Source organism: Corvus hawaiiensis, chromosome 14, assembly GCF_020740725.1.
Source record: "Corvus hawaiiensis isolate bCorHaw1 chromosome 14, bCorHaw1.pri.cur, whole genome shotgun sequence".
Classification (NCBI taxonomy): Eukaryota; Metazoa; Chordata; class Aves; order Passeriformes; family Corvidae; genus Corvus; species Corvus hawaiiensis.
Window position 1 is genome coordinate 19,509,655 of NC_063226.1, and position 22,922 is coordinate 19,532,576.

Sequence of the window (22,922 nt, forward strand, 5' to 3'; positions counted from 1 at the left end):
ACACCATCCCTGCCCTTAGCAGCCGCTCTCCGTGTCTCGCTGACGTCGCACGGGGAGGAAGGAGAACTCGTGACGCAGTAAATGCCAGCAGAGCCAGCCGTGCGACGCCGCTTCCTATCCTCGTGGAGCAGAGAGGCCGTAAGTCAGCGGGAATGCTCTCTGCGCTGATGCCAGGCAGATTTATGATAGCATAGGCACTGCTGTGCTGTCCCAGCAGCCCCTCCTGCAGCCTGTGGCAGGAGCCAGTCCTCAGGGAGAGTGTTTCCATGGGCAGCACCCTGCCACTGGTCACCCACCGGTGGGAGGTGACACCCAGCACTTATCCAGTATTCCCGGGCAGGTGGGGACCCATGTTTTGCCCTGCTGGAGCACCAGAGGAGATGCTGGACTGCAGCAGACAGACAGCCCATCTTCTCCTGACGGCCTGGCTGTCCCAGCACGTGGGATCCTGTGCTGCAAGGCAACCCTGCATCCTCCCAGTCCTGCAGGATGACCGTGTCCTCCCTCCTCTTGGCACAGCCCTTCTTTGGGCACCTTCCCAGCTTAGCCTGTTTGCAAACAGCCTTGTGCAGCTCTGGCACACATAGGCAGTATCAGATACAGTCTGGTGGCATCACTTGCCCAGGAGTTATGTGCCCTGTGTAGATGGCCATCCTGGGGGCTCTGGTAGCAGGTGAGAGCTCAGCCCAAACCAGAACACAGAAGAGCTGCCAAGTCACCTGTTTTCCATTTCCAGGGTGAAATGCCTGCCTGAGGACCAGGACTTCACCCATTTGGACCATGACAGCTGTTTTCTCTTGAAATCCATCTCTGGATTTAAGTGCCCCAATGGTACATCCAGGAGTTTATTCCCATGTACAGGGAGAGATGGATCTCATCCCCAGGTACCCCCAAGCCCCTGCCCGGCTACCCAGGCAGCTCTTCTCTTCCACAGAAAGCTGTTCATGGCCTCTGCACTCCTGCAAGGCCAGTAATTGCTCACAACGATACATGTGTTGGATTTGCTGTTGCTCAGCAAAAAAACAATTCCTCCTTATCTCCCTTCCCATCCTGAGCTCACACTACCTCAGGAGAGACAGAAAGTTAAATTCACAGACAAAGTAAGAAAAGCCAGATGCCTCCTGCTTGTAGAACCACAGCAAACAGCACAGGCACTTCGCAGCTCCCCTGTGACACCAGTAATCCTGCCTGCTACCAACACAACTCCTGACTTCTCCCAGTTAGCTCTAATCTCCTACTCCTCCCCAAAATCAAGCATCCCGTGCTCTGATAGGGGCAAGGGGCTTGCCCAACCAACAGGACTAACCTCACTTTCTACCCACTTCGCATGGAACAAGCCTGGCCTCCACTGCTACACTGTGCTGGGGACCAAGTGACCACGTGGGACAGCCTGGTCTCTCCTCTCTCCCATCCAACACCCCACAGGCTGCTCCACCACCTTCCTTCCCCCCAAAATCCCAGCCCTGCTGCTGTGACAACCCCTGCATCCAAACGTAAGGATGAATCCAAGGAGTTGCCAAGCCTTTATCTTAACACAGAACCTTACCCAGGTGGCAGATCCACTCAGCATGGCTGGTGCTGTGAGAGCAGGACACTGCTCCTGCACGCTGCCACTGCATGGCTGCACACCAGAGACTGCTTCTGGAGGACTGTGCAGACCTGTCTGGTGGCTGGAGGTCCAGCCTCCGGCGTGGACACAGTGGACTTGTTCCCAGCTGTCTGTCACACTCCAGACACACTCACTCTGCCAAGGAAAGGGCTTAGCTCTGGGTGTCAAAGCTCAAATCCTGATGAGCCCTGCCATGGTGTCTCTCCTCCCTTGGGCTCAGGTTTCTGAGAGTCCAGAAACCTCGGCAGGAGCCCTGATGGCCTCTTCCACTGACATCAGCTGGCTGCAGGGAGCTGTCCCTGCACTCCTCTCCATGCTTTTGCTGATGGGGATGAAGGCAGACATCCTGCTTGCCTCCTCCTATGACCACACAGCTTTCTGCACCTGAACCCCTCAGCTGCCCACACACCACCCATCTCCCCAGGCCAGATGAGCAGAGCACTCGCTGCAGGCTGTGGCACAGCCGAGCAATGCTGGGGAACAGATCTGCTCAGAGAAGGTGCCAAAGCTGGATGGAGGCTTGAGACACAAGCTCTTTGGGACAGCTCTTTTGCACCTTTTGCCTCCTCCACATCTGCCCCAGCAACCAGCTGAAGAACTGGCAGGACAGCAGTGCCCTGCATCCCATCGCAGCATCACTGACGGCAGGAGGATATTGGGCACACCACACCGGCTGCCCTTCCCACATCTCTTAGCTTTCCTCCTTTCCATAACTCCCATTAATATTACAAGCCTCTAGCAGGAGTCTTTTCAGACCGGCAGCCTCTGAGTTGCTTGGAAACTGTTTGCTGCAGCGACCGGCAGCTGCTGCCGGGAGGGCTCAATGCCAGCCCTCTTCGCAGGGCTGCCACCACGGAACCTGGTGGAACAGCCACGCTCCCTTCCCTGGCATGTGCCAGGAGCCAGAGGAAGCAGGGATGAGCTGGGAGCAGCTTTGACACGCGCCAGGGATGAGAGAGCTCAGAAAGGCTCGAGGGCTGCAAGGATTGGTTGAGGACTTGGAGATCCCACAGCTAAGGCTTCAAAACGTTCCCAGCCCGAGGGTAAGGGCGAGTTTCCAGAACAACATTCATGGAAAAATGTGCTCAGCCTCACAAGATTTATTTGGCCAAATCTGGATGTTGAATTCAATCATAAAGGAGTGAGAGAGAGGATTTTGCTTTATGGTCAAAGTATTGGTGTGGGCTTAATGGTGAAGTCACTGAGACCTCCATAATACTCTACGAATAATCAGGTATCTCTTCCAATTTATAGCATACCATAAAGTGCTGCTACAGTTTTGGAGACTGTACTTTTTTTTATACTATAGCAATGACAAAAAGCATATTTTACTGCAGGAATGGCAGTGTGAGTCTATTTATCCATCGGCCAGGATTCTGTGGTATACTTCCCTCTCTAATGGCTGTACAAACATACATACATCCCAGATTTATACCCAGATTTTCCATACTTTGCTTTGAAATTTGCATAATATGCGAAAATTTCTATATAAAATGGAGAAGAGCATGGAGCCTCTCCTGCCAAATCCAGCCGCTGGAATTCAGTGCTTCTCCGTCTCGCACCGCTCGTGTTTCCCCACAGTGACAGTGCTCCAGGGATTCTGGAACTGCCTTGGGGATCCCACCTTTTAGCTCAGCACTCCCAGGGAGAAGGAAAGCTGAAGGGGAGGTGGATGAGAACCCCAGGGCCAGCTCAGTAAAGGAATCCCCAAGAGAAAAAATGTGAGGGGAGCAGGTTCTGCCAGTGCTGCTGAAAGGCATCTCCAACACCATCCCACCTGACAGCTTCCTCCATCGCCCCAGTGAAGCACTGCCTTTTCTTCTTGAAAAAATATTGTGGAATTAGAAGTCTGATTGATATGAATATGTAACGATGCTGCTTTATTAATAGCAGCTGCATTATCAGTTTGCTCCCTGCTATTGGCAGGAGATCTGGGACAATATGTGGTTTGAAAACTAAAGAGAAATGCAACCCGCAAAGGCAGCAGTAGAGAGATAATTTCATTCCTTTTCCTGTGGAGCTGGTCAGGGTGACACGGATGCATCGCATCACTCTTCCTGCCTGGTCACGGGAGCAGGCACTGGGATGGCTTCACAGTGTGCATGGTCCTGAACACACCCACAGCCATCTGCAGAAGGATTTGCATTCAGTGCCCCCAGCACAGGCAGGAGACACCCCTCCAAGCCACGGACTACCACAGCCAGCTTTAACCTCTGCAAATTGAGGTCACTTGGTAGAGAGCATCACGCAAATCTCCCTGGCACGGGTAATAAACTCCCTTCGCAGTTTGCTTGCCTTACTCCCCCCATCACCACCCTGGAGGCTTAAATGAAAACAAGATTACAAAGGAGATTAGATTGGACATATATCTGGTGTGCTATTTTAGCTGTAAATTATGCCAGCTTCATAAAACCCCAACTGTTCTTTCCCGAGATCCCTGCATAGATTGGCTGGCTAAGATCAAGCAACCGGCGCTCGCTGCGGGCAGGCATTGTCTAGAAAAACACTGAGAGGGTCCAAACAGGAGCAAGATCTCAGACTGCTACATATACACACACATTTATATGCATGGACACACAGCAGTGACACCCAAGAACTTCCCGTGCCCACTGATCAGCTCAACACTGACACACACAAAGGTCTTACAAGCCCCTGCCTGCCAGACTTCGGCAAGCCGACCCCATGGATCATCTGAGCTGTTTCAGCTGCCTGTGACAATGCAGCTGATGCTTTCCTCAGCCTTAGCTAATCCCAGGAGAGAGCAGAGCATCAGGAAGCACGGTCCAAAGCAAGGCTGGACGCCAGGTATGGGACATGGGGCCGTGCTCTGTCACAGAGTGAGTGTGAGTTAGCACACGTGGCCAGGCGAGCAAGGCTGGCTGCTGTGGCAGCCCCGGGCAAGGCTGGGCAACGGGGCTCTGCAGCACCAATGCAAAACTGCCACAGCCCAAACTTTGCTACAGCAAACCTGGCAGGAGGTTTTGCAATTCCTCTCACGAGCATCACTGCACCTTGGCTGAGCTCCACGACCCTGGAGGACAGAGCAGCCAGGGCTCCCAGCACACTGAGCCGCTCCAGGGAGAGTAGTGTGCTGCACAAAAGGAGGGACACAGCTCTGTTCACACTCAGCTCCAGCCCCTGGCTCTCTCTTGTCTCTCCCCACATGAGGGGCTGGCTCCACGTTACGGAGGCATGTGCAGTGCCTTGGCAACTCAAGCTTTGAGCAGCGAGCCACAACCTGGCTACTGCAAGCACCCTGCCACCTCCGAGGGACAAGAGCCACTCTGAGCCCTGAGGGGATGAAGCCAGTGAAGCCCCACAGCCCATGGGAGCTCTCCTGCACCCACTGCCCATTACCTAGAGGGAGACAGCTCGAGAGCAGCAGCACACTTTGCCTTTCCCGAGCAGGCATGGCAGTGAGCTGTCCTCCCTGCCACACTCCCATGGCTCCACCTGCTTGGAGCTCAGCCAGGTCCCACCACAGTCCCCACATGTGTCAGCTCACAGCCTGCACCACCAGACACAAGGACACAAGGCAAGGCCCTCCCTGGCAGGACGGGTCCAGCCTGTCTCATCCATCCTCCTCTCCAAACAGTCTAAAGCAGACTGAGTTTTGCACATCTATCCCAAGTCTCCCACGTGAAGAATCCCTGCAGGGTCAGTGACCTTTGAGGAGACCACGCAATTTGTGGGCAGACATCTGCACATCTTCTCCGAAGGCAGAGTGCAGAGGCCTCCCAGCAAACGCAGAGGCAAAGCAAGCTGGCAGAGGTCCTGCATCAGTGTCACGTGTTAGGAAGAAAGAGACACATGTTCAAGTGTGGTCAAGGCAGCATAGTAGTGCTGGTCAGATGTGAAAGGCCCATAATCAAAGACCCCAGGGTGCCTCACCTTGCTCTCCAGTGGAGAGCTGCATCTGCCTCACATGGAGACACACGTGTGTCCCCACCTGCAACAAGCCATCTCTGCACGTTCCTCTATGCCATTCACCACCAGCACCTGGCACAAGACTCGCCTGTGTGTGTGTATGTATCTATTGATACAAAACCAGGCTTCCTGGGCAATCAATAATGCTATTTAAGAGGTAAGTCTTGCTATTGACTGGCTGTTGAGCCCAGCTCCTGCTTAATTTAAAAGAGAGGGAGAATGGCGAGGGAGCTCGGAAGCGTTCCCAACGTCACCAGGCATCCGTGTGCGTGCTCAGGCTGTGCAGGCAGGGATGGGGGGGTCAGGGATGGAGGTATGGCATGGCAGAAGCACAGTGAATTTTACACAGTGGAGGATCTGTGCACTCCTGGGAGACAAAAGGCCCATCTGTGAATGCGTGTGAGCACTCGCAGTACCAAGCAGAAATTAAAACTGGGCATGGCGCTCCCTCAGTCTGGCTGTGGCTGAGCCAGGTTTGAGGCTCCTCAACCATCCTGAACCCAGCCATGGTGTTCTGGTCATCACTTCAAGTGGCATGAAAGAGCTTCTTGACTGCCAAGCCCTCAGAGATGGCTCCTGGCCATCATGTCCCTGTCCTGGCTGCAGAAGTCTCTGCTCAGGTACATGTAGGGCCTTCCCCAGCCCTCTCCTGGCTCTCCATTTTCAGGGAAGACAAGTCCCACCATAACAGGTGAGAGCAGAGGATGAGCAGAGCTCACTCAGCCTCACAGGAGAAGGCTGTGAAGCAGCCATCCCTCTCTTCCCTGTGGGGGACAGCCACCCCTTACAAGGATTAAAATTCAGCCAGATCAGAAATTTCCAGCCCTCCAAGGTGCATGGAGCTGAACACACCCCCAGAAGGAGCCACAGAAGAAGAAAAACTCTGTTTTAGGTGGATCAAGTGGAAAAAGGTGTGTCCTTCAACAAGCCAGAGGCAGCTTCCAGCCCCCAAAGCCACCACTTAGATGAGCTGCACAGCTTGATGGTGCCATTTTTCCTTGCACATTCCAAAGTGCTTCTCCCTGGCTGATGTGGATCCATGTCTCTGTCCCCTACTTTCAAAGCTGGAGCAACCCATCGGTGCTGTGAGTGGGGAGGAGCACACCCAAACAAGCCCTGCTCTGTCAGGGAGCCAAAGGCCCCGTTACATCAGCTCATCACCCTCTTCCCTTTGCAGGCTCCAAGACATCACCCAGGGATGTCCTGGGAGAGGAGGATGGCATCGAAAAGCATCTCAGCCCTGGGAGATGTGGGCTGTTTCTGCCCCACGGTGCGAGAGATGGGAGCAGCCTTGCTGCCCCAGTGATGACGTGGGGACCCGTTCTCAGCCCATGATCTCAGCCTTGTTCCAGCCAGGCTGGATGCTCCTCAAGGCAGCACCCAACTTGATCTTTATCTAAAAGATATCTTTATCTTTTTTTCACTACAAAACCATGGAGCCTGAGTGCTGGAGCTTCCCTGGAAAAGGACACAGAACTCATGGGTATGAATCAGGAGAGAGGCTCGCTACTGATTTCAGTGTGATGGAGGAAGGACCAGTGCTAAGGCAAAGCTGAGGACTTGAGGATTTGTCCTTCAGTGTCAGGGTGCAGCCACCAAGCAAACGATAAAAACATCTTCCTGCTATCCTGGGGCTGTGACTGGAGGTAAAATCCCAGCTCTGCAGATCCACGGGCAAGTCCCGGAGCTCTGCTCAGCCCCAGCATTGCAGGTCAGCTCCCAAGAGCTCAGGTGGTGAACATGAAGGTGGCTGGTGCAAACAGCATCTTCTCTCCTGACTTCTTCCCACTCGGGGACTTTTCCTGTGCTAGACAGGGCTCTGCGCTTTTCAGTTCCAGTTCAAAGCTCCAACCGGCCTGCTCTAAGGCAGAAATGAGCTCCAAGGCTCACTGCTGTTAACTGTAAGCATGTGGCTGCCCTCCTGCCTTAGGAAGATTGAGGCCAACAGTTCGCTGTGCACCCTAATACATGTTGTGGCACCTCTTCCCTTCCCCAGCCTTATCCCCAGCACTGCACCCCTTGGCTTACAGAGAGGCACCAGGCCTGAGCCCACTTCAGTTGCATCCCCACTGTGCTCCCCACACCTGCCCCTGTGCAAAGAGGACGTGGGTTTGCGTCTGCTCCACGGGTCCATCCTCAACAAGTGATCTAAATTCCCTTGAGCTGATCAAGCTTCCTGGGCAGCCGAGTGAGCTGCTGGGCAGCCAGCAGCACTGGTCCCCGGGGACAGGATTGGGGACTTCACACCAGGACAAGCCACAGCAGCTTGTCAGCTGGCAGGGACAGCCCTCGGTGCCAGCAGTGCTGAAGCCCTGGGAAGGGGCAGACATGCTCCAGCTGTGGGATGCTGGTGGCTCAGTGCTATCCGTGGTGGAGCACCCAACCAGCAGTGCCCTGTGCCCCCCACCATGGGTCGGTCTTGCAGCAATGCTGAAGTTGTGGCTTGCAAGTGGAGCTGCAGCACAGTGGCTGTTGCCATGCCAATCCAGTGGCCAGCTGGCACCTTGAACTGTCAAACCAGGAGAGCAGCCACGGTATCAACCCATGCCAGGGAGTCCCAAGGGGCTGATTTCCCCCACGGGCTCCTGCAGCAGCATCACAGAGCTTGAGGAGCTCAGCTGCTCTCAGCACCAGGCACTCCTCGATGCTCCCCACCACTCCACAGCCCTGCAATGTCACAGCCCGGCTCCAGCCAGAAGCTGTTTACACACACGAGCAATGGCTGGTCCCCGCTGTCCTGGTGGCTGTGAGGTGACAGCCACAGTGGAAGGAGACAGCAGCATGGCAGCAAACGCCAGAGAAAGTTCAGCATCATGGGGGTCCTCAGAGAGCAGCCAGAGAGCAGGAGGCTGCAGGCTCAGCCACACGCTGGTGCTCTAAGGCACAGGGACAGGGCACTGCCTGGGCAGGAAATGACCACAGGGGATGTGGGAGCCAAAAAAACCCCAACTTGTTATGAAAAATAAAAAAAGGATGCTGTTTTTCTTGCTGCTCAGGTGCAGCATGAACTCCTCACTGCAGGACGACATGGATGCCAGCAGCTCACAGATGGGTATGGAGGGCTGCTAAACTTGGGGAGCACCCTGCCAGGGTCTGTGCCCAGATCAGAGGCAGTGCCAGCCCTCCCCTGCACTCAGCACCTTCCTCCTCCCAAAGAGGGGCCATGGGCTCAGCCTCCCTTGGGCTTGACCCAGAACCACTCTGCCCTCCAGGCAATCTCATGCCAGCAGAGGTTCTCACACACCAGAACACACAACCCAGCCCGCCCTGGTGCAAACCAGCTTTTCTCTCATCGACCTTTCCATTGTAGACATGGGGAAACTGAGGCACTGGAAGGCTGAAGGTGGCACACAGCCCACTGGTTGTCATCAGAGAAGAGAAAGGTGAGAATGTTTTCAAACTGCACTTCCTCAAAAGCAAGCCACGTCCCTCTACCAGTACTGCTGCCGACAAGGAGGAAAACTCATCTCATCCAAATTGCTCTAAAATAGGAAAATGAGGGAAAAAAACCAAACCCAAACAAGCCTCAAGCCAGAAGCCAAGTGCCTTCGTCTCTGTTCTTTCAGCTCAATCAGGCACACTTCATGATGGCAACTGCCATGATACCAGACTAGTAGCAAGAACATTGTCACCCAGGAGCATGCCAAGGTGACCTGAGGGGGAAGTGGCAGAGCTCCCTGCCCCGAGCCCCACTTTCTCTGCTCAGCCTTGCCCTGCCCAGGGCCCCGCGATTGGGAAAGCCATCTCAAGTGCGTGCGGTGCTCAGCCGCACCGATCCGACCCAGATCACGCGAGCCGCTCCAGCCAGATTCCTCCTCCCGTGCATCTCGGCGCGTACCTCCCGCGGATGCACCGCTACCGAGACAGCGACAGGGAGACGGGGCAGCGGCACGGCCAGGAACGGGGTACCCCATCACCACCCCGGCACCAGCAGAAGGCCACAGGCACATCTCCAGCTGACCCTGCGTGCTGAGCTCCCAGCGGAGGACGAAACAGAGCTCTGCTCCAGCTCCTCCACGCCAGCGATGGCTTTCTGGGCACCCCGCGCCCGGGGAGCTGGGCATCCCTTGTAACACGCCGCGGGAGAAGCGGAGCGGCCGGGCACCGGGACGCGAGGAGGCGCCGGGGAGGGGGCGGCAGGCGCCCGCCTCTCGCAGTCCCCTTGGTCCCGCCGGAGCATCCCGGGGCAGCCGGCGAAACTCGCCGTGCGGCGCGCAGGACCGACGGGTGTCCCCGCCCCGAGCCCGCGGCACCGCGGCGGGCAGCGCTCGCCCCCGGCAAGGGCTCACCTGGGCTCCGCCGCCGCCGCTCCCTCAGGAAGCCCCGCGGGTGAGGCGGGCGGCGCGGCGGGCGGGCAGGGCAGGGCTCCCGCAGCCCCCCGCCGCCACCGCCCCCATGGCCCGCCGCCCTCAGCGCTCGGACGGGGCCCGCCGCCGCTGCTGCCGCCGCCCCGCAGCGCCCGCCCCCGCCATGCCGGCCCGGCCCGGCCCGGCCCGCTGCTCCCGTGCCCGCGGCGGCGGCGAGCGCGGTGCGCGGCTCTGCGGGGCGAGGGCGGGCGGCGGCTCGGCGGGGCGGGGCGGGACGCGGGGCGGGCGGAGGCGGGCGGACCCCCCCCTGGCCGGGGGCTGCGGAGCCTTCCCGCCCCCGCCCGCCCCGCCCGGGACCGGCGGGCATCGCCCCCGAGTCCCTGCGGGGTGCGCACGGACGGGCGCTCTCGGTGGCTACCGGAGGGCCGGGATTTCGGCAGCGGTCATCGGAGGAGCCCCTCGCCCACCTCCTCGCGCCCCGTCCCCAGCCGCAGCATCTCTGCCGTGTCTCCCGCCGGGTGTCCTCGCTCCAGCCCCGCGGCGTTGGAGGCGGCCCGGCGGGCAGGCACCGCAAACCCCCGCACCTCCCGCGCCCCTTCCCGGCAGCCGGGTGCCTCCCCCAGCCTGCCCGGGCGCCCGCCTGCCGCGGCAGGGGCTCCTTCCCCGAGCAGCCGCCAGTTTCGGGCCGCCACTGGCCTGCCCTGCAAGCCCCTCTGCCTGTGGCACTTCTCCTTGAATGCCGCTTGCCATGTTGTCATCGCTAAACGTCATGAAACCTTTCTGCAGTGCTTCATTAGCTTTTTTGTTAATTACCTTTAGACATCATATATGATGTGCAAACCTTGTCACCATACTCCTCATGCCCTTTTCCAAAGGCATGGGATTGTCTGCCCGCCCGTCCATAGGTAACTCCATGGTAACCACCCTCCCAGTCTTGGCGGGGAAAAAAAATAAACAAAACCTCTTAAGGAAACTACATTATCAATGCATGAAAGGAGGCTTGTGTGCATTTCTTACAAATAGATTGAGAAGCAAGGGCTGGGAGTTAGGTTACCATGGAATTGGGGAATTCAAGTACACTATTAGCTGGCTAGCGTACTCAAGAAGGAATAATAGATTTGCAAACCACGAATTCCTCCTTTGAAAATATGACTGACTTCCATCATATGACTTGCCACATCTTCCCATTCTATTCTTTATCAGAGCTTCAAGCAACTCATTTGCTCTGTACAGAAGTTGGATATAGTTTCCTGGCTCTAAGCTTTTACAGAAATTGCAGTCACAATTGCTGCCTCCTGACTCTATGATCTCAGTGCTCATCCCAGGAGCAGGGCACCCAGCCCCATTGGTAGTTTAGTAACTCCATGCTGCTCCTCCTCGAGAGCTTGTAAGGAAATCCTGCCTAGTCCTGGCAATCTCTTGCTCTCCATCTCATCAGTATTTTCCAAAAGCATTTTCTGACATTTCGGTTTAGGAGAGTTCTTTAGATTTATCTGCTATAGGAAAGGGCAGAGTATGTGAGTTTTCCAACATCGTCCATGGCAGATCCTGTTGTAAAGGGATTCATTTAAGTTTTATGTGATGCCCTTATGTCAGAGCTTTTTGCAGCCACAGAAACACAAGAATCTAGCACAGCACTGGCTGCCTTTCTTCTAAATGACCTTGGCATAGTCTTCAATACATGTTATGATTTTAGCATGTCACACCTTAAAACTTGTCTCATCCCAAATTTATATCCTCTCTTGTTTTCCCTGTTTGACACAGCACGCACCTTTGAAGGTTGTCTGTTGACATCTAATTGTCTCCTTTACATGTCTATCTTAAACCTGTTTGCATTTTTTGGCCCTTTACAGATACAACTATGAAATTTAAAAGAGTATTCCCAGAATGAAGACTGGGAAGATATAGCAAAGCTCAAATGGTTTTCTAGATTTCAATGTCAGAACTTATTCCACAAAATAAAACACCCTCTCTCTAAATGTCTGTACATGAAGACATCCCCCACAAAACATAACTTGTTCCCTGTGGAGTTTGAGGATTTGTTCATTTGTGCCCAACTGCTTATATACACCTGTTAGATTTTCTTTCTTTGTGTTTGGATGCTGGTATAAAGCCTGCTTAAAGGCAAGAGGCAAGTGCCTCTGAGCAGCAGTATCATCTGCGAGAGTTTTACTCTTTCAGCTGCGTTTTTGGCAAAGTTTCCTTATTTTTGCATAGCTTATTTGCCAGACAACTGTTGTGCAGTTGGTGTTGGGTGAGAGTTGGGAAGCAGTGGGAAACTGTAACATGAGCAACTTGCTCCTTATCCTGTGCACTTCCTGCGAGGCAAACACAAATTGACTTCTTTTCCTTGGGCACCTGAATCATTCCTCTGTGGTTATATGTTGCCCTCTTCAAATGTTTTAAGACTCCCTACCTGGTACAGTTAATTCAGAGACCGTCCACTGGCATCTTCTAATCTCACAGTGCTATCACCACACACCGCCTTCCCATGGGTGCCCTGCCCTTTGCTGCGTGTCCCCAGCTCCGTGCCGCAGGATGGGACAAAGACTGCTGGGTTTGCACTGCGGCACTTGCCACTCTTCCACGCTGCTGCTCCGTGCTGGATGAGCCCTTAGGGAGTCAGCGGCTTTATTGCCTTCCCCCCAGGGACTCTTGCTGTCCGTGTTGACAAGGTGAGAGTTTCACTGCAGCACTGGGAGAACCTCAGATGACACTCTGCAGGGGCTTTTGATAGTCAGAAAGAGCAGCAGAATGGAGGTGAGACCAAGAGAACAAATGTACACCACAGAGCTCATGGCAAGCAAGAAACAAACTTCCATGGGGCTCCTGTTCTCTGAAGAAATGAGTAACAGCAGTCATGGCTGCCCCAGTGCTGGAGTCTCGGGTAAAGGAAGAGGACACCAGCATGTGGCAGAGGTATCACGGAGCCAGTCAATGGGCACAGCCACGGATCAAACCAGTGATGCTGGTGGTACCAGTTGTAGCTGTAAGAACACCTGCCCTGGTACAACCCTCGCTGCCCCAGGAACAGCACCCAGGGGGGAGCAGATGAGGGGAGAAGGTGGGGAGCACGGGTATCACACTTGTGTAAGGTGGACTGATGAGAAGGGGATCTGTGCACACCTGGGTTTTCTTTCCTCCACAAGAAAAGCAGAGCAGACCCCTCCTACTCTGTCCCTCGCTCCAAGTCAGAGGGAGTAGGAGAAATCACGACTACCTGATGCCTGCTTGGCAGTTGTCATGAAACAAGGCTGGCAGCTGCCAAACCAGATCCCTGTCGCCTGGGAAGAGCTGCACTGTCATGACAGGGCAGGACTCTGGCACACACCGCAGACCCAGCCCTACCTGCACAAGGCTGAAGAGTCCTCAGATTCCAAACCATACGAGGAGCTTCTTCCTCAGGACAGAAATGAGCTGCAAGACCTCTCAGTTGGGTTTGGGGACCAACATTTAACCCCAGCAGTGCCAGGAGCTGCAGCAGGGAGGAAACTCACGTCTAGTCCCAGCTCAGTGTGAAAGTCAGCACGCTGTTGGGGTGGTGGTTCAGAGTTCCTCCTGCTGGGTGTTGAGGGAAGGCTGTTGTGGAGTAAACATCCCATTAAGCCAAGAAAAAAACAAGAAGAGCTTGCAAAGCCCCGTGGGGTGGGAGGCAAACAGCTCTATCAATGCTTGAGAGCGAGCAGTTTATATAATCAACAGGCTCACCAGCTGGGAGGAGAGCAGCAGCACGAGGGAGCAGAGCTGGGAGCAGCAGGAAACCATTGCCTTTTCCAAAGGGTTTGTCACCAGCGGGCAGGACAGGCTGGCACCTGCAATTATTTCAGAGGACTGTGGAGATCATAGAATATCCTGAATTGGAAGGGACCCACGAGGATTGTCGAAGTCCACCTTGACAAGTACCAAGGAAGGTCGTTCCTCTGTGATTTGCCTCATACTTCAGATGTTTTCCCCACCAAGGAAGGCGGGAAAAAGTGTTTCTGTCTCCCACTTGGGTGCTGATATTCAAGAAACCTGTTGGATATCAACTTTGGAAATCTCAGATTTAAACAGGTATTGGGTGTCACCCCAAAGCTGAGGGCAGGCTGGGTGGGGGGCAAACATGCACAGGCACCAAGGGAAGTCAGGCTGAGAGTATAAGCTCCCAAAGCCAGGAACCCTCCCAGCCCAAAGCCCTGGGGCTCCAAGCCCAGTCCCTGCAGGGATGCAGCACCCAGGGAACAGCTACCCTGGAACTGCTGTGGGTGCTGACCCACCTGGAGGTCCCAGCAGGATGAGGCTGGGTGCAGGAGAGGTGGTGGATACTGGTTGTCTGTTCTGGCTGCAGCAGCAGAGAAGTGCCAGGGCTGGCTGGGGAGACAAAAGCTCTCTAGATAGAGAGTAGATATGTCCATCTGCACAAATCTGCTGGAGCTGCCAGTCATCTCACCCAGCCCCTTCCAAAAGCCAGCAGCAACGGGGAGCGGCGCTGGGAAGCCAAATGCCTTTGCTAATTGGACCTGTTACCATGTTTGCTTGTTTGTTTGGGTGGTTTTTTTTTTTTGTGGTTTCCCTTCCAGGCTGTGGTGGGAGCCTGGGCTTAGAATCACAGAATGGTTTGAGTTGCAAGGGACCTTAAAAACCATCTTGTTCCAGCCTATGCCAGGGCTTCACCACCCTTACAATAGAGAGTTTCTTCCTGATGTCTAATCTAACCTTCTTTCATCTTACAGCCTTTACCCCTTGTCCTATCACTTCAGGCCCTTGTTCAAAGCCCCTTTCCAGCTCTCTTGGAGCCCCTTTAGGCACTGGAAGGGGCTCTAGGGTCTCCTTGGAACCTTCCCTTCTCCAGGCTGGACTCCTCCATCTCTCTCAGTGTGTCCTTACAGGATCATCTGGGCCCTGCCAGGTGCTCTAACCCATGCTGGGATCCAAGACGTGGAGGGCAATGAGTTCAATAATCTTGAAGAGTAAATTTTTTGCCCATCCCATTCCTTGTGCCACTGACAACATTCAAGGAATGAAGGTCATTTCTCCAGCAAAGCTTGCTTCAGACCAGGTGCTTCCTTGGCCCAGGACAGGCACTGACCTCTGTTCTCTCTCTCATGGGGCTTGGATTTTCTGGTGCTACTGATTGTGCTAAAAGGAGTTACAGGAGTTTCTCCTCTCCTCACTCCTCCTGCTCTCTCTCCCAGCTGTTCAACTAGTGGTAAAACAGAAGCTGCTGGATCTTGAGGAGAGAATAAATAGCTTCAATTCAGCCATGGAAAGGAGGTGGAGGCATTTGCCAGAGAGCATTTGACAGCTTGGGGAGAGCAGGCAGAGCTGGCTCTGGAGGAGCTGTGGTAATTAGGATCTGTGTTTGCACTCACTCTTTCATTCAGCACCAGAGGTTGCCATATGGAGAGCAGCCCTGTCACTCCAACATCACAGGGCCCTACAGCTCACACCCATCTCCCAGGATGCTGCTGCCCCAGCATCTCCACACGGCTGCCTGCTGGGAGCACTGTGGCACCCCTGTCCTTGTCTGCTGCACCCTGGCACACCCCCAGAGCACCCCTGGGACCCAGCTGTGCTCCCCCTGCACCGCCTCAGGTCCGACAGGAGCGAGGCTGGAGCTGAGTTACCACAGCCCCACGCTGCTCCTTCAGCAGCGATTTCCTGCACCACGGCAGGATTGATTCATTCCCCTTCTCCTGCACCCTGTCACTGGCAGAGCCGGCAGTGAAATTACACCTTCTGCTCCACGCCCCCGCATCCCTTACTGTCTCCTGGACAAACTCCACTGCCTGGTGTTATTTTTAGCTCCTGGGAACTCTGATCTTTTTCTTAATGGGACACGTGTACTATGAAACGTGCACAGGCAGATCGCTCCAGCTGCAGGCTCGCGTGAGGAGCTGCCAGGCTGTCTCCCACCTTTCCAGGCATGGGGAGGGAGCACTGGGACCCATCCCAGCCAGCAGCCCTGGCAGGGACCAGGATGGCATTGCTTTTGCCCCATGGCTCCCTTTACACAGGGTTGTAGCCCCAGCTGTGTCTCCACACTGCTGGCCATGCCCAGCGTTTTCCTACAGGGTCGGTTACCTGCCATGGGATAGAGACAGGTGGAACCAGTCTGGTCCCTCCTGGAGGCTGGGGACGCCCTGTGCAGCAGACAGGTGCTACAGGGACACTGCTTTGGGGTTTCAGAAACCCCTTGAGGCATAGCCAGGCTGAGATGCAACCCCAGCCCATCGTGGGTAAGCTGAGGCCCAGGACAAGACTGCTGTTTAATAATGCTGATTAACAGTGCTGGAGCAGCCACGAGCCAGCCATCAGGCTCCTGCAGCACCATGAGGGCTCTCCCCTCCAGAGATGGAGCAGCAGTTCCTCTTTTCCTACTCGGGGTAAACCAGGGCTACAGGAAGATTTGGGTTTCTTACACCTGGTGCTGCTGGAGTGCTTCAACATGCCCGGGAACAGAGCATCTCCCTGGAAGTCTCTGGATGCTGAGCCGTGCCAGTGGGGGGTGGGGGGAGAAAGGAATACACAAATCAGCCTATTCTTTGAAGTACCTAAATTAGGAGGTGGGAGTCTAATTTTAGGCACCTGGTGTTGCCCTTCAGAGCGGTGAGTTAAGGACTACAAGTCCTTCAGTGAGCATTGCCCCTTTCCTGATGCTGCCTGTGTCTCTGGGGCTGGGGCAGCCTCCTGCTGAGATCAGCCCTCGCTGCCAGCCTGGCCCATTGCAGGGGCACTGGAGCTGCTCAGATATGCTCTAATGGACCCCATAAACCCTAAACAAGGACTTTACAGCCTGTTTTGCAACTGAGCCTGGCTGTGACTCAGCAGCAGGGGGAACCGAGGGCTATAACCACCCGATGCTGACAGCACATTCACTCTGTCGAGCATCTCTCTGGGGCTGGAGGCACCTCCAGCTGAGCTGTATCATGGTGCTGCTGCAGCAGAGCCAAGCACACCTCGTTAATGCTAATGAATTAAGTATCCCAACACCCAGCGAGGAGAGGAAAGCTGAGCTGCTGCCGTGCTGGGGATGAAACCAGCACACAGAAATACTGAAGTGAGGGAGGGAGATAGCAGGAGTGGAGATCTCCATCACCCTCTGCATCCCAGCCAGGACAGCTGCAGCTCTGGCTCCATGCCACTTGTGGCAGGTCAGGCCCCTCCCATGTTTTATGTGCCTCCACAATCCTCTGGAAGCAGATTTGCTGCCTGTAACCCAGCAAAATGCCAGACCTCCTACTGCTGAAAGAGTCCTTCACCTCGTCCTGTCCCACAGGACAACCCCAGGGACACCTGTGGCCACCTCAGCACCCCAGGCAGCACAAGGAGCTTGGATATCATCTCTGGCAAGGCGGAAAGATAAATGGGGACCAGAGCACTGTGCTGGCAGATTGCTGTTTGACAATTGCCCCTTGGAGGACACCTCCGCTGCAGCTCTGCCAGCCTGCTGCTCTCGTTCAAGACTTTCCAATCATTGTAATAGAGTGAAACTTTATTTACTGCCCTCATCTGGCTTCCCAACGTGGCCATGGGCACACAGCAGGCGTCCTTCCCTCTGTACTAACAAGAGCCTTAATGGCTCTTCTGCCACAGCACAAATCAACCCCCAATCAATGTGGGCTCTGGGGGAAGGCTGGAAGTGGGGTCAGGAGCAGAGCCGGGGAGAGGGAAGGCAGGAGTGGTGAGGGGTCTGGCTGGTACTCACAGGTGAGGGTCTGGCCCTGAGCAGGGGACAGGGAGCTGGGCAGGGTGGTCACAGGGTTGAAGTGCTGGGATGTGATGGCACATTCATCTGCGTGTTAAATGGTTCAGCTGGGAATGAAGGGCAACTGGCACACACCAGCAGGGATGGGGAGATGGGGACACTGCCCCATGCTGAGCGTGCACAGACTCACTGCACATGAGATCATCACTGGCTGTTGCTTTGGGGAAGGCTGGGGCACAGCACTGTGACCATGCCAGGCCCTTGGGAAGCCTTGGGATGTGCTCTGTGTCTCAAGGACATGCTGGGACAGAGTGGCTCCCTGTGGCTGGGAAATGCTGACTGGGCAGGACCTCACCACCAGGCAGATGCCAGGAGGGTGGGCAACATGACAGGCAGCACTGCCTGCACCCAGCCCCAAGGACTTTCTCCTAAAATGGGACTCGTCAAAGCCTCTTTTTCCAGGAGATGTGGATGGAACTGCAGCAGGGGCAAAGCTGGGAAGTCGCACTCTCCCATCCATGCTCTGGTCCCATGTGGGGCCACAATAATGAGATGGAAGAGTGGAGGTGCCAAGAGGCACCTGTGTGTCACCACAGCGCATCCCACCGGAGCTGCCCACTGGGGTGGAAACACCGTGTCTTGCAAGAGCATCTCAAGGCTGCTGATTTCCTCTGAGGAGCTTCTTGGCCCAAATCTCTAGAGTGTTAGAAATGCTAGAACATTTCCCTAATCAGCAGCTCCATCAGCACAGGGGACGCCAGCTCCACATCAGTTCTGTTTGACGCAGTCTCTCACTTGCCATGCACTAACCAAGGCTCCACCGAGAGCTTCACCAGAAGAGAAACTTCCCAACAGGATTCCGGGTAGAAATATCCGTGCAGAGAAACGCTGATGCCCCTGTCAGAAGCAGCACCTCTTGGCTCAGCTGTTTTGGCACAGGACAAAACTGCTCCAGAGAGGATTAGCAGTGGTGCTCAGAGAGCAGAGATGCCCCTGTCGCCAACCCCCCAGGAGGGGACCCCCAGCCCAACCCCGTCTGTCTCTGCTGGGGTTATTGATTTGTCAAGGCTCATCCTAGAGATCCAGGATTCGAATGCAGAGCTGTCTTTGCGGGTTGTCATGGTGATGGGAAGCGTGGCCACCTCCCTTTGCTGTCCCTGTGGTGGGACAAGACAGTGCCCAGGCAGCAGATCCCCCTTGGGGGAGGTTTGGGACTCATTGTGCCTCCTGGGACACACCTCTGGGATGCATCCCCCATCCTCTGTCCCAGCACCAGACACAAGCCAGGGCTCAGTGCAGGCTGGCCTTGCTGGAGCTGGAGCTGGAGCTGGAGCTGAGAGGGAAGGAGACGCTGGGGTGAGCCATGTGGTTTCTCTCCATTTCCCTTTGTTTCCTTTCCATACTTTTCTCCTTTCTTGCCCTTCCCAGGCCTGTGGCTGGACCAGCTCCTCTCCCATCCGATGTGCATCAGTGGTGGCAGGAGGAGAGTGGGCTTTGCAGAGCTGTGGAGGGGGCCCGGGAAGATAAATTGCTCTCAGGCACCAGAGACTGATTTTGCTCTCCAGCCAGCTAACACAGATGGTTTCCTCCAGGATTCCCCCCTCCTCGTGTGCCCCAAAATGCAGACACATTCTGGCCAGGTATGATCAGAAGAATGGATCCCAGCCTTTGCATTTCATGGGTGGTCTAGAGGGAGTCTGACCTGTGCAGCTGCCCTGGGAGGGGCGTCCCGATGCCACAGGGCTGGAGATGCCCTGGCAAAGCAGGGAGTGCAGATCCTCATTCCGCCTGCAGGAATGGGCAGGGACAACACACAGCCCGAGGTGACATCCTCCTCCTCTTCCTGGGCTGCAGTAGCACGGTGCATCCCCTTCTGCTGGGAGGGGACGATGCTCCCGGCAGGGATGAATTATTCAGCAATGGTCACTCCTCCTGCTTGCCTTGCTCCAGGTGGGTGGAGCTCCACACGTGCCTGAGCTGCAGCCGGGGATGTAATCAGGGGAAATGGGAAAAGCACTTGGATGGATGGATGGATGGATGGGTGGATGGGTGGGTGGATGGGTGGATGGATGGATGGATGGGTGGGTGGGTGGATGGATGGATGGATGGATGGATGGATGCGTGGATGGATGGATGGATGCGTGGATGGGTGGATGGTTGGGTGGATGCATGGGTGGATGCGTGGATGGATGGATGGGTGGATGGATGGATGGATGGATGGATGGATGCGTGGATGGATGGATGCGTGGATGGATGGGTGGATGGGCAGATGGGTGGATGGATGCGTGGATGGATGGGTGGATGGGCAGATGGGTGGATGGATGCGTGGATGGATGGGTGGATGGGCAGATGGGTGGATGGATGCGTGGATGGATGGATGGATGGATGGAGCTGATGCGGATCGCTCCTGTAAGGACAGAGCAGCAGGCCAGCGCAGGCCTGGGTCACACCTGGAGCCCAGCCTGGTGTCACTGTGGGAGGTGTGTGTGCCTGGCTGGGGCACAGGGATGACACCAATGCCACCAGGGAGCCCCCCCTGCTCGGGCTGTCCTTGCCTTGATTTTGCCTTTCCCCACACTCAGCCTTTTCCCCCTCTGGCCTGTGCTACCCTGCTTGGGGTGAACTGTAAGCTCAGTGGCCCTGTGTCTGCTCCATGTCTTCTCATCCCTGGACCCTCTCTGCTCCCTCCCCTGCCACACAAATCCCTTTGAGACCCCGTGACCAAGTGTAAGTGGCCAAGGTGCCATCACCCTGCAGAAGCCGTACTGCAAAAAAGGGCAAAAAAGGTTTGGGCTCTGCAGCACTCTCCCAGGCTGTGTGAGAAATGCTTTCACAGTTGTTGAAGATTCAATGCAAACTAGTCACTGAAGGCCAAAGGCTCTTGTAACAAAATAAAAAGAGAAAGCTTTTCTGAAGGCAAGAGCTGGTTCATACTGACAGAGATGGCCATCTATTTAGGAAAGCTTAAAACCTCAGGAACCACCACTTCTGTTGCATCTAGCTGGGTTATAAGCTCTGCTGTAACCTGTCTCTCCAGTGAAAATAACACATTTACAGCAGTCTCCCTAGTCTTGGTGTCTAAACAACCATAAATCCACAGGCAGAGGAAGTGTGGTGGTGAAATCAGACACGAAATCAGCCCCAGAGTCAGCACAGAAGGGAGCAGGAGCCAGCAGCACCCTGCTCCTGGGACAGGCGGCAACCAAATCCTCCCCAAGCAAACCAGGGCCTGTCCACAGCTTCCCTTACTTTAACCTACATTGCAATGAATTAAACATGTTTTAATATCAAAAATGAAAGATCAAGGATCAGCAGTAATAAATCCTCCACACTCATTTTCCCTATTAAGCCAGTGTGTACCCAGGGCAAGTGCGATAATTAGAGTCACGCGGTGATTTATTGGGAGGAAGGAACCGAAGGCATTCAGATATTGGCATTCTCAGTCTTGGCACGTGTTTATGCCCCAGTTCCCTGCCTGCATGATAAATCCCTCTGTGTTGGAGGGCCTGCGGGTGGAAGAGCTGGTGGCAGCAGGATTGTGGGTCTGGGGTGTGCAGGGAGCCTCAAGTCTTGGGTGCTCCTGCCAGTGTGGGCACCCAACAGGATGTGGGCTGAAAGAAAGGTTGTGCTGGGGTCAGAGTGGCCTTTGCCTGTCCCAGGAGGATTTTAGCTGTGTAACCCTGTAGTGGTTTGGTTTGAAATATCTATTACTTATTTTCCTTCTGTGAGATAAGAATTAGGAGGAAGCAAAGCAGGCCCAAAACTTAAAAGAATTTAAAGAAGTTTATTGACAGACCAAAAAGAAAGGGAAAAACATTCAGACCAAACCTTCAGAACACTTCTCTTCCCCCCACCTTTCTCCCTTCTCCCACTGACAATGTAAAAGACAACCCTTGAGATTTTCAGTCAGTTTACCACCTCTATAATAACCTTTTTCAGTCCACTTAGGGAGAGGAGCCTCTCTTGCTCATGCTATGGAGACATCTCCACAAGAAGTTCTCTCATGGGTTCAGTACCACAGCGAGACAGCCGCCCGTGTTGGTTCTCTGCTCACATGTGAGAGTCCCTTCCCTCACCTTACAGCTTTCCCCAGAACTGTTTCGAGGGTCCAATCTTGAGCTACTGGGGTACCATTTTTAAGGATGAGCTGTTCAGAAGCAAAGGTTCTCTTCACCTATCTCTGGGAGCATCTTCATCTCTAGGAACAGCGGTCTTCTTCCTCCCTGGGAGCAAGGGTCCTCATCACTTTCATCTCTCTCTGTTCAAGCTTCTCATCAAATGCCAGCTGCTTCAGCATTTGCTTGTTTCAGCACAGGTACTTTTGCTCAGAATTGCAGTTTGAATGCTCCACCCCCCATGATTTCATAAAATTACAACGGGTACTCTGATGTATCATAGTCCATCACCAGAGCTTTACAACAGAATTTCAGCTTCTAGCCTTGAAGCATCTCCTCTTTCTCCTCTCTCGGGGTTTCAGCTCTTCCTTCTTCACTGACTTTGGTGTCTTTATGGTGTTTTCTTCACGTGCCTTCACATTTCCTCTTCCTCTGACTCGGGAGAGGATTGGTGTCCACAGGCTTCATCTGTTCTGGAGAATCTTACAGCACTAAGAGAGTTAATATCAACCGGGCCTTGCAGCTGGAATTTGCCTTTTGCTGTTGGTCACCTGATCTCCGCCTCGCTTCGGTGTAGCATTTTATTTCCACCACCACTGGTGTAGTGGTATCATGCAAGATTCCCATTTATTTCACCACCCAGGAAAGCCCCTCCACTGAGCTGGCTCTGGCAGGAGAGGCCCGAGCTCCTTCAAGCACCTCTGGCACAAGCAGTCATGAGCGTTTCGGGGTTTTCACCTTTCTGCCCCTTGCTCAAGCACTTTCGGCACAGGGACTCCCACCCTGGGCTGAGCATGTCACTGTCCCCAGCATCATCCCCAGCCCTAGGAGTGGAGCATTTTTCTGGGCCATTTCCCAGGCTGTGGCTCCAGCACAGCAGGGCCAGCAGTTGGCACCTGCATTTCAGGCATGAGGGAGCCATGGTTACACACAGATATTTCTATTCCCAGCAGTCCTTTTTGGAGTTGCTTTTAACTTTGTCCTGTCTTTTCACCTTTTTGGATAGGAGGTGGCATTTTTTCCTCAGCATGGGTGTGAGTTCTTGTGGGCGCTTTGAAGGCTGGAGAGGTCTCTTCTTGGTGGGGAAATGCAGCTGCAGGCTTTGCTCCCCAGCTATTCCAGCCCAGCAGCAGTGGGGTTGTGGAGTGTGATGGGTGTTCCTTGGGTGCTGGGGGCGCTTTTTCTCCTGAAAACCTGAAGATTCCCCAGCAACTGGGTGAGGCTGTGGGTTTGAAAGCATGCACAGGGTGAGGGGATCTTCAGCTGGGCTTGCAAAT

General features: G+C 54.8%; 1 protein-coding gene across 2 annotated transcripts in view; it reads right to left on the minus strand.

Annotated features, from left to right (window-relative positions):
- FRMPD3 (FERM and PDZ domain containing 3) overlaps positions 1 to 9,908 on the minus strand; it is a 59,190-nt gene extending 49,282 nt beyond the window's left edge. For both annotated transcript variants that reach the window (XM_048318766.1, XM_048318764.1), the window contains exon 1: positions 9,826 to 9,908. The gene's annotated coding sequence lies outside the window, so the exon portion shown is untranslated. The remainder of the gene's footprint in view (positions 1 to 9,825) is intronic.
- Between the last annotated feature and the right edge of the window lie 13,014 nt (positions 9,909 to 22,922).